We start from the raw sequence: 12,131 nt of genomic DNA on the forward strand, positions 1-12,131 counted from the left end.
TCATTCTCTACCACCTTCAGAGGTGTTTCCCATTTTGACCTTGGGGTTTCCAGTTCATATTCTGCACTAAGGCTGCAGCTATCGATTCTTTTTGTAATCGATTAATCTAGCACGTAATCGATCGATTAATCAAGTAATCGGATAAAACGATTTGTGTGTGTTTTTGAACAACCAAAACAAATAATGCATAACAAAAATGATGTGGTTGTAAAATGAACAAGCATTTGATTTTAAAGATCCGCTCTGATGCAAATGTTACTTTGGTGTTTTTAAGTTGGTCTTGAGAAGTGGCGGAGCTAGAACATTTTGAATGGGGGGGGGGGGGGGGGGGGACAGAAGACTGGCACAACACCAAAGTGGAAGGCCATTAAAAATAAAAGAATCAGAAAAACATATTTGATCATTATCATTGTTTATATTTCGTGTAAAAATAATGCTTTTGTATTTTTGCAATGCTTAAAGAAGCCTCGCGGTCCGCCGAAAGGCGAGTTACCGCCTGTCCCAGCCCCTGCCTCTCGGCGCCCCCTCGATGCTCTTGGCTGAGTGTCCCGCGGGGTCCGAAGCGTTTACTTTGAAAAAATTAGAGTGTTCAAAGGAGGCCCGGTTGCCTGAATACCACAGCTAGGGGCTCCTGCCGCCAGCCGAGGCGGCCCGCACTGGTCGCCGCGGAGGGGGCGCGGAGCTGCTGACGCCGCCCCTCGCACGCGCGGATCCCGCGCCTAAGGCGTTGGGGTTCCCGCGGTCACTCAGATGTCTTCTGTTCAGATGCTGAATCATGGAAGATGTGCTGTTGTGGTATGCCAGCTCTATTTTGCAGTGGAGACACTGCACCTTGTTCTCTTCTTTATTAAGTGTGTAATGATCCCACACTTTAGACAATTTCTGCCGTTTATTTATAGATCTATTCTCCGCCATCGCGCCAACTAAATTCAAAAGGTCCGTGTGAATAAACGGGCCGTGTGACACAATCAAATCCCGCGTATAGTGCGCGTCATAGGAATTTAACGAGGCTTCGAGGCAGAGTTTTTGCCTCGAGGAATTTTTGTAATCGAGTAACTCGAGTAACTCGAGGAATCGTTTCAGCCCTATTTTGGAAACATGTTCCTGCATATTATTCCTGCCACTTGATTGTGGAACTCCATGTATGCTCTCCCTGCCAGCATCTTACACCCTGCAGTTATGCTGGATTGTTTCAGGCGCCTCTTTGCACAGCCTACACCTTGGGTCTTGTCTGATGTGGTAGATCTGAGCCTCTATCGCTCTGCTGCTCAGGGCTTGTTTCTGAGCTGCCAGGATGAGCGCTTCAGTGCTGTCCTGTAGGCCAGCACTTTCTAGCCATTCTTAGGACTTCTTGATATCAGCCACTTCAGTTATGGTCCGGTGGTACATCACATGCAGGGGTTTGTCCTCCCATGAGGATCTGTCTTCCAGCACTGTATCAGATATATCAGAGATTCCATACACTTCAGCAGCAGTGATCCCTGAGATGCTTGGCTACAAGAGCAACCATGGAAGAAAACAGTACCCACCATGGAAGCAACGGTTAGAGGCCAAAATCAAGGCAACTCGGAAGGATGTGAGTAAGCTGACAGAGGCTCAAAGAGGTACAATGAGAAAGCAAGTACCTAAGAGATAAAATCAGATGTCCATACCTGAAGCACTGGAAACTGCCAACCAAAGGCTCCTAGCCTTGAGCAGTCACCTAAAGAGGTACACAAGAGACAATGAAGCCAGACGAATAAACAGGCTCTTCGCAACTCAACCTGCAAGAGTGTACGCTCAGTGGCAGGGTCAAAACAGACCCACCAAGGCTAGAAACTGAACAGTACTGGAAAAGTATTTGGGAGAAAGAGACAGCACATAACAGTAATGCCCAGTGGCTGGTCTCTCTGAGAAAAGAACATAGCAACCTCCCTGAACAGAATCCAGTAACCATCACAGTGGCTGACATCCAAGAAAAGTCTCAGGTATGAAGAACTGGACAGCACCGGGCCCTGACATGATACATGTGTAGCACCTTTGACACCGGAAGCTACTAATTGATATGAATAAGCAACTAAATGGCTAATGGACTAGGGATCAGAAGTCTAGTTCTCGTCTCAAGGAGGGAGGGCTAGGAGACTGGAATTGTTCATGGATTAGCACCTTTAATGACTTGCGCAGATGATTTACAGTGATAAATAGTGAAACACAGAATGGCCATTCAACATATATATACAAAAGCACTTCAAGAAGTAAACACATCAGCATTACTATACTCTTGTTGAGATAGGCTTTGTCAGAGGAGAAGAGTCCAGTTTCTCTTTAACTGCACCACAGGAAGAAAATGTTCAAACAAGACTCGCCCACTGTTCAGAGGATGTCCATAGTGGCATAAGGAAGGCGTTGCGGTGGGGAGAGTCAAATGAAGGTCTGTCGGACCGTTCAGGGGAACAGCAGAAAACTATTAGAGGGCTCCTATGACAACATGTTACCAAAATAATCACTTAGCGGAAAATGGTGGTTAACGAGATGTAAATTCAGACCGATACCGTACCGCCCATGTAGCTTCCCCGCCGCGTCTTAAACCATTGATTCCCTACACCCTAATAAGCGTACGCGACTGGTCGCGCCGTATCACGTAATGTCCTGATGACGCGAGAAGCAAGGCTGTGATTGGCCAACTAGCTCACGTGATAGAGTGACGTCGAAGGGGAAACAGAAGGTGACCAGAAATGTGCATTTCAAAACTCTTCACAGAATTTACTACACTGGACAGAGGCTGTTCAAGATGGGTCTCAGTAACTCAGACATTTGTCAGCACTGTGACAGTAATCTACCCGACAATTACATGCATGCACTATGGTTCTGCACGCCTGTCCAGGCTCTCTGGCGGCAGGTATGTGCCGATCTATCAGTCTGGCTTAAGGTTTCAATCACAGCTTCACCGTCACTTTGTGTGCTTGGTGACATGAGTGCCATCAATGTAGAAGGAGGATTAGGCCCTATAATTTTCATAACTCTTTGCATTGCTAAAAAAACTATTTTAATAAATTGGAAAAGCAAAAAAATATATAAATATAAGTCAACACAGAAATCTGCTGCTTGATCATATCAGCTTGGAAAAAATGTCAGCCCAAAGTTCAAGTAACTTCGAAAGAATTCGGTCTCTCTGGTCTCCCATAGCTAACTCCGTGACTTAGGGGGTGGGGGGGGGCCTGGTCGTCGCTGCTCCTTGCCCTTCTGCCGTGGGCTGGGGTGGGGGTCGGGGCCTCCGGTGCCTGGCGGGGGTTGTTGGGGGCTCCGTTGGTCGGGGGATCGGGTCCGGCGCCTGGGTGGGGCGGGCTGGGGCGCTGCGTGGTCCTTTGGGCTTGGGTGTGGGGGTGCGTGGTGGGGGGGTGGGGTGGTGGTCTGGCTTGGCTTGGGGGGGTGGTCCCTTTGCCTGTGCTGGGGGGGGTTGGCGGGGGGCGCTGCTCGGGGGGGGGGCCCAGCGGCGCTGGATGGGCTTCCCATCTACGCCTGGGGCTGGGATCGGCCCTTCCCTGGCTCTGGGGCGGGACGGGACAACCCTCTTGGGGCCCCCGGTCGCTCTGGGTGTCCTCCGCTTCGGCTGCGGGGTCTGGGGGGGGGGGGGGGGGGGGGGGTCTTGTCGGCCCTGACCTGTGGGGGGGCATTCTGGGGAGGGGGGGGGTCCACTATTGGTACGGGGCAGGGGGGGTTGACGGGTCGGGGTCTCCGCTGAGGCCATCGGCGGTTTCCCCGGCCGGTTGGCTGCCTCGGTCCCGCCGGGGCCTGACCAGAGCTCTTATAGGGCCGGCGTTTGGGGGTGGGGGCCTGGCCTTGCTCCGGGGGGGGGGCGGCGCTTTCTGGCTCCTCTCTCTCTGTGTGGGGGGGGTGGTGCTGGGCCTGGGGTGTCGGCGCCTCCGGGGGTGGGGCCCCTGGGCTGGGTGGGCCTGGCCCCCTTGCTGGGGGGGGGGCGGGGGACAGCTGTTTGACCACCGGGGGACAGTCTATCAGCTGTCCCCAACTTACCTCCTTCCTCATATAACCTCATAATAGGGTGAGGGGGTGGGGGGCTTAGCCTGCGATGAGCCTTGGGGGGGGGGTTTACTAGGCAGTGGCCCCCCTCTTATGGTTGCCGTATGGAGTGGGCCCCCCCTCTTTCGGTTTTATTTGCACCTTAGACATGTAGGGCCCTTGGTAGGGGGGGTGCTTGGACATCACTGCCAGCAAGCAGCGGATGTCCTCCTAGCACCCTACCCGCCAATTTTAACCGCACCTTAGACATTTAGGGCCCCTTGGTGGGGAGGGTGAGGGGATGTCAATGTGAGTAATCAGGAGATGTCCCCTTAGTGCTCTACCCGCCAATTTTAACTGCACCCCCCTTAGTACACACACCCCTCCCCCCTCAATATATACATCCCAACATAAACACACACACATGCACACACACACCATCTCAAACACACATACACGCACACACATTTTGCAAGGAAGGTGGGACCTGGGTCCATCTGTCCCCTGCCTCTTCCCTGGTGGGGGGTGCGGGCCCCTTTGCAACGGCGGCCGTGTCCCCGGGGTGCCGGCTTCCTGGGCCCGGCGGTGCTCTCTCCGCGCGGTGGGGGAGTTCACATTACATCTGAGCCGGGGGTGTCTGGTCCCTGGGGGGTGGGTTCTGGTCCTTGCTCCTGAGTGCTGGGCCCCGCCAAATTTCCAACTGTGGCCGAGCCTGGTCGGGCCATATTTATAACACCCCTTGTGGGCCCTCTTTTTTTCCCCGGGGTTCCCCCCTCCTGGGCGGGGGCGGCGGGCCCCCTGCCTCGCTCCTCCCTGGACCAACCGTGGCCCGGGCGGATGGCTGCCTGGAGTGCGGAGCGGGTCTCCCTTGGGGGGTCCTGGCTCGTACCTGGGGTTGGGGCGGGGGGATGCCCGGAACTCCTGGGTGGTGGTGGGGTGCTCGTTTGGGGCTGTGGGCGTCCTTCTCCGGTGGGGCTCTGCGTTGGGTTCTCCCGGCGCGGCGGGGGGGCTGCTCTCCTGGTTGGGCTGGGGCGGCGCTCTCTTTCCCTCCGTGCTTCCCTGGCCTCTGGCTCTGGGGCCTTGCGGCGGCCCTGCTGGCCCTGGCCTGGGTGGCGGGCTTGGTCGCCCGGGCGGCGGTTGTTCCCTGCCGGTTCCCGTGTGGCGTTGGGGGGATTCCGGCTGCCGCTGCTGCTGCGGTGGGGGTCTTGGGGTGGGGATGGCTGGGCACTCTCCCTCCTTCTTTTCACGTTCCACCATCCATTTTAGAAGAACATAAAACCTCACCTGAGCACTGGTGTTAGCTCACCTTTGCACTAACAGTTTGCATGACTGAATGACTGAAATATTTTACACTAGTTGGTTTTAAGGCATAAGTATGCGTGTGTGAACACTATCTGTTTTGTGTACATGTCGACAGGTGGACATTTTTGCAGCTAGCAGGTGTGTTTATAACATTTGAGTGTGTGTGTGGACGGGCCCCGCCCTTTTTGTACTGCATTTGAACCTTACCATAATGATTAACAACCAGTAAACTTGTTGCTGTATGCTGCTTCATGGTCTTATCCCCCTTCCCCTCCTATTATCACCCCTTACCCCCCCCTCTCTCTAGCGTCCCTCTCTCTTCTTCCCCTCTTTCCTTTTCCGTCCGGTCCAACACCAAAGATTTTCAGACATGATTGAAATTAATAAAGTTTGGCCTCAATTACAAAAGGGGTTTATTCAGACATACCTTTGGTTTGTCAGAAGATTAATAACCCCTCTTATTAAAGCAAAATATGTCCAACACAAGAGGCCCTCAGCTCTCGTCTGTCTGCCCAGCTGTTGGACAGGACAAGTTAAAAAAAAAAAGAAAAAAAAAAAATGTGCAGAAAGGAAACTAACAGACGGTTAAGGCAAAACAAAGTAGGTAAAACCACCTGGGCTACACATGCCTCTGGCTAAAGAAGCTTACCACACTCCACGAGCGCCTGGCAGCACAAATGAACCTGCTGCTAAGAGATGGGACTCACCCCGAATGGCTAACGGAAGGGCGAACGATCCTGATCCAGAAGGATCCCTCAAAGGGTGCAATCCCATCCAACTACCGGCCAATAACCTGTCTGTCCACAACATGGAAGCTCATGTCAGGCATCATTGCAACCAAGATAAATAGGCACATGGATCAATTCATAAGTAACACACAGAAGGGCATTGGTAGAGACTCCAGAAGAGCCAAACACCAACTCCTGGTCGACAGAACAGTCGCTCAAGACTGCAAGTCACGACACACCAACCTGTGCACAGCCTGGATTGATTACAAGAAAGCCTTTGACTCAATGCCACACACATGGATCACTGAATGCTTGGAGCTGTACAACATCAACAGGACTCTAAGAGCCTTCATAGGAAACTCAATGAAGCTGTGGAAAACCACCCTTGAAGCCAATGGGAAGCCACTTGCACAAGTGGCCATCAAATCTGGGATATACCAAGGTGATGCTCTGTCCCCACTGCTGTTCTGCATAGGTCTGAACCCCCTCAGCCAAATATTCAACAAGACTGGCTATGGATACCGACTCAGAAATGGGGCCAACATCAGTCACCTGCTCTACATGGATGACATCAAGCTATATGCTAAGAGCGAGCATGACATTGACTCCCTGATCCACACCACCAGGATCTACAGTACTGACATTGGGGTGTCATTCGGGCTGTAGATGCAGCCGGATGGTGACAAAGAGAGGCAAGGTAGTCCACACAGGAGGGGTCTCACTCCCAGAAGGAACAATAGCAGACATCGAGGACAGTTACAAGTACCTTGGAATTCTGCAGGCAAATGGCAACCTGGAGCAGGCAACAAGGAAAGCTGCCACAGCTAAATACCTCCAACGAGTAAGGCAAGTCCTGAGAAGCCAGCTCAATGGCAAGAACAAGACCCGGGCAATAAACAGCTACGCACTGCCAGTTATCAGATACCCTGCAGGAATAATAAGATGGCCAAAGGAAGAGATACAGACCACGGATGTTAAAACACGAAAGCTCCTCACCATGCATGGAGGGTTCCATCCCAAATCCAGCACCTTGAGACTTTATGCTAGCCGCAAGGAAGGAGGCCGAGGACTAGTGAGTGTAGAAGCCACTGTCCAGGGTGAAATATCCAAGATCCATGAGTACATCAAGCTCAAGGCCCCAAATGACAGTGTGCTCAGTGAATGTCTCAGGCAATGGAGAGCAGAGGATACAGTGCTGGAGGACAGATCCTCATGGGAGGACAAACCCCTGCATGGGATGTACCACCGGACCATGACTGCAGTGGCTGATATCAAGAAGTCCTACCAATGGCTAGAAAGGGCTGGCCTACAGGACAGCACTGAAGCTCTAATCCTGGCAGCTCAGAAACAAGCCCTGAGCACCAGAGCCATAGAGGCTCAGATCTACCACACCAGACAAGACCCAATGTATAGGCTGTGCAAAGAGGCGTCTGAAACAATCCAGCACATAACTGCAGGGTGTAAGATGCTGGCAGGTAAAGCATACATGGAGCGCCACAATCAAGTGGCTGGAATAATATACAGGAACATGTGTGCAGAATATGAACTGGAAACCCCAAGGTCAAAATGGGAAACACCTCTGAAGGTGGTAGAGAATGAGAGGGCAAAGATCCTGTGGGACTTCCAGATCCAGACTGATAGGATGGTAATGGAGAACCAACCAGACATTGTAGTGGTGGATAAAGAACAGAGGAAAGCCGTTGTGGTGGATGTGGCAGTGCCAAGCGATGGGAACATCAGGAAGAAGGAACATGAGAAACTGGAGAAATACCAGGGACTCAGAGAAGAACTGGAGAAAGCCTGGAAAGTGAAGGTGACAGTGGTGCCTGTGGTAATTGGAGCACTCCGGGCAGTAACCCCCAAGCTGGAGGAGTGGCTACAACAGATACCTGGAAAGACCTCAGACCTCTCAGTCCAGAAAAGAACAGGAACAGCTAAGATACTGCAGGACCCTCAAGCTCCCAGGCCTCTGGTAGAGGACCCGAGCTTGGAGGAGAAACCACCCGCGGAGGGTGAGAGGGGCGTTTTTATATATATATAGATATATATATATATCTATCTTTATATATATAGATAGATAGATAGATAGATAGATAGATAGATAGATAGATAGATAGATAGATAGATAGATAGATAGATAGATAGATAGATAGATAGATAGATAGATAGATAGATAGATAGATAGATATAGATATATATAAATCGTTTGTGGTTGTTAAATAGGAGAAATAGTCAGCCTTTAAAGATCAAACGAAGCTCAAAATGAAAAATGCATTGTTGCAGGACTTACAAATAAAAAAATTATTACAAAGAATTTTACAAAATAATTTCTAAACATTTAGAAGTTTTGTGGGGAGAAATTTTCATCTGATGAATCCAATACCCAGGCAAAGCGCTGGTTTAAATTTACTTTCTTTTTCGTGCTAGCGTGGCAAAATCCCGATGACTTGTGTTTTCTTCAAAATCAGTAAGGTGGCTATGCAAATCCAAAAGGGCTGGGACGATCAGGGACATAGACATTGTGTCACTCTGAAGAGTCTGTGTGTGTTCAGCAAAAGGCAACAAGAGTTCATGCAATGAGCTGAGCTTCTGCCACTCACTAGAAAGTAAGTTGTCCCACCCCATCTCATTTGCTATTTCACAAAGAGGATCTTTAACTTTGAGGAGTCGTGCAATCATGTAATATGTACTTGACCAGCACGTGGGACAATCATTCAAAACAATTACACCACAGTTATCCAAAATCTTCTGTGTTGCAACAGATGACTTCCGAAAGAGCTTCACAATTAATCGTGCTTTGTCAAGGATTCGCTTCACACTTGACTCCTTGTTTAGCATGTGGACGACAAGCTGCAGCGTGTGAACCACACATTAGAGCCCTGCGCGGGACTATTTTCTTCATCCCGCGCCCGCTGAATTTCTGACCAATCCCGCCCGCTCCTGCAACGTATGCGTTACACTCCCGCCCGCACCCGCAAAACTCTGAGAATTTAGTCCCGCACAGTAATAGAAATGCATTGATTTTGTATCGTCTCCCGTCCCGCAGGAAAAAAACACGTATTTTTATTGAAATTATTAAAGAGATTCATGTCCCTCCTCCAGCCTCATCTTTTCATGCATTCCTCTTTTGTGTAGTGTGCAACTTAAATATTAAATATATTTTCCCAAATCCTGTTCGGTTAAAAGTGTGCGTGTGTGGGCGCGCAGACAGACGGCCTGAAGCGCGCTCTTAGTAAGAGGCGAGGCGGGGCGTTGCACACCCCCAACAACAGGTTAGATGACAGAGGCCATTAGGCGTCTCTACCTGGTGCGTTCACGGAGCTTCAGTACATAAGAATCCAACAGCCTCACAACGTAGTCCGCTATTATATATTCATGAGATATTCATGGCAACACTGATCCCGCGTTTTTTTTTTTGCCGCCCGCTCCCGCCCGCAGCACAATTCAAACCGCCCAATCCCGCGAGATTTGGGTTGGGTCCCGCGGGACCCGGCGTACCCAATCCCAATGCAGCCCTCTACCACACATGGCATTCTTTCCATATCCATCTCCATGTTTTGATAGCTACCAAAAAGAAAGTAAATACATATCAGGTAAATGAGATAATACATTAACTTACTGTCAAATGAAATTATGAATAAAAGTGACTTACTGATGGTCTTCAGTCTCCTCTGAATCACTTTCACCTCGGGGAGACTCCTCTTGATCCTCTGAGCTACCCTCTTCTTCTTGAGTAGTGTGTTTAAATGCTGCTACCATATTGCTACCATTGTCTGTTATTACAGTCAGAATCTTGTCATTTGAAATGCCCCATTCCTGCATGCACTTATCCACGCAGGCCTTAATGGACTGGGCAGTGTGTGGATGGGCAACTTGTTCAAGAGCGAGCAGGATGTGTTCTGGATTGTTTTGATCAACACAAAAAAAGCAACAACTTATGCCAAGGAATGATGCAGACAGTCCCTTTTTAGTCCATAGGTCAATTCCAATTGACACTTTACGAGCACCACACAGTCGTTTCTTAAACTTTGTCATTTCTTCCTCATAGTGTTTTTCAATCAGATTGTTTATCTTTGTTTTCTTTGGCACTGTCAGCTTCTTATCAAATGCTTCTATCATGAGAATGAAGTCCTCATCTTCTACTGTAGTCAGTGGTAACCCTGACCGTCCATTCTATATATCATCCATTTTGCTAAAGCCTCCTCTTTTACTTGTTCTCTGGCATTACTTTTGTACTTTGTAGTACCTAACAGTGCTTCAGCAATGTTTTGATTAGACATTTTTGCCTTTTTTGCTTTTGGTTCACCACCTTCATCAGGAGACTTCTGTAGCTGTGATATAAAAAAGGAAAATAAATTTAAATATGTTTATATTTTTTATTCATTTTAATCACTTTATTAATTTGTGCAAGCAGTAAATATTAAAACAATAAATGCAAATAAAAGCGTGAAAAAAAGTAAATATTTAATAAGTTGGCAGCTAGGTGGATAAAGAAAAAAGATTTTATAAGGTATTAATTTGTCTGGCAATATTGTATGTTTTAAATACCACAATATTGCTAGATTAGTATGCATAATGATAGGATGTGAACAGTCACGTTTCACATAACTAATCTAGAAATATTTGTGATAATGTCAACAAGAAGAACATTATAAAATATACTAAACATTAGTATTTATCAAATGTATATAGCATACTATTACATATTAGTATATGGTGCTCTCATCTAACTTGAAGAAGGGGCTATATACAGTACTTTTCAGTTCGTAATATTTAATGCTTCAACATCTACACACTAGAGGGCTGCATTGGGATCGGGTCCCGCGGGACCCAACCCAAATCTCGCGGGAGCGGGCGGTTATAATTGTGCCGCGGGCGGGAGCGGGCGGACAAAAAAAACCACCGCGGGATAAGAGAGGAGCAGGCTGCCTAGCTGAAAAATGTCAATTAATAAAGCAGAAAAGAACCTCAAACGAGGTATTTACAGCACAAAGGCGAAACAAGGAAAGTCTGACATTTGGAGGACTTTCTCAATAGTTAGTGACGAGGAGGGAAAGGAGCTGGACTTTGTTCGTTGTGACAAATGTAGTAAAATGCTCATCTACAATGGGCACAAATCCGGCACGTCTGGGTTGAGGCGACACACTTGCTCTGTTCTCCCCGGTCAAAGTAAGCTGGTTTTCAAGGAAAAACATCTCCCTACACACATTAAGCAAGAAACTACAGAGAAATGTGTGGAAATGTGCTGTCTAGACATAAGGCCATGTGACTTTGTCGCCGGGAAAGGCTTTGTTAATATATCACAACAATTTGTTGATGCCGCTGCTAAATATGGCAAATTTGACGTTAAAGATGTTTTACCTCATCCAACCACTGTATCCAGACATGTCAAGGGGCGTGCCCAAGTTCTGCAGGCGTCAGTGGCAGCGGAGATAAAGCCGATCGTTGATACGTATGGATGTGCCATCACAACCGATTTATGGACGGAGGATTATCATAAAACTTCCTTCATATCCGGCACCATCCATTATACTAATAACAACTTCGACCTCGTTTCCAGGGTATTATTCGCGGCTCCCTATGAGAGTGATGTGTCAAAGACAGGGGAGAATATCAGGAGCCTGCTGTTCCAGAAACTCCGTGAATTTGGAATTGATGCGTCACTTCTATCCGGCCGTGTTGTGTTTGTCACTGATCGTGGAGCCAACATAGTTGCTGCCCTGCGCGGATACACCAGGCTGAACTGCAACGCACACATCCTGAACGTCACCCTATCAAGTGCATTTGCGCCAGACGTGTTGGCTGAAAATACTGAGCTGTCCGAACTGTTGACCAGTGCAAAATAACAGGTGAAATATTTCAAACATTCAGGACTTTAAAACAGCTTAAAAAAATCCCTTAAGCAATCCATCGAGACACGATGGAATTCATATGATGAAATGCTGGATTCCATACTGCAACAGCATGAAGAGATCTCCACAATACTGCTTAGAAATAACCAGTATGAAAGAACTGCACAGATCAATGCAAACACGTTAAAAACAGTAGTTGCGTTCCTTAGGTTATTCAAGGAAGCTACGAATGACTTAGAGTCTGACAACTCCA

Source organism: Oryzias latipes, chromosome 3, assembly GCF_002234675.1.
Source record: "Oryzias latipes chromosome 3, ASM223467v1".
NCBI lineage: Eukaryota > Metazoa > Chordata > Actinopteri > Beloniformes > Adrianichthyidae > Oryzias > Oryzias latipes.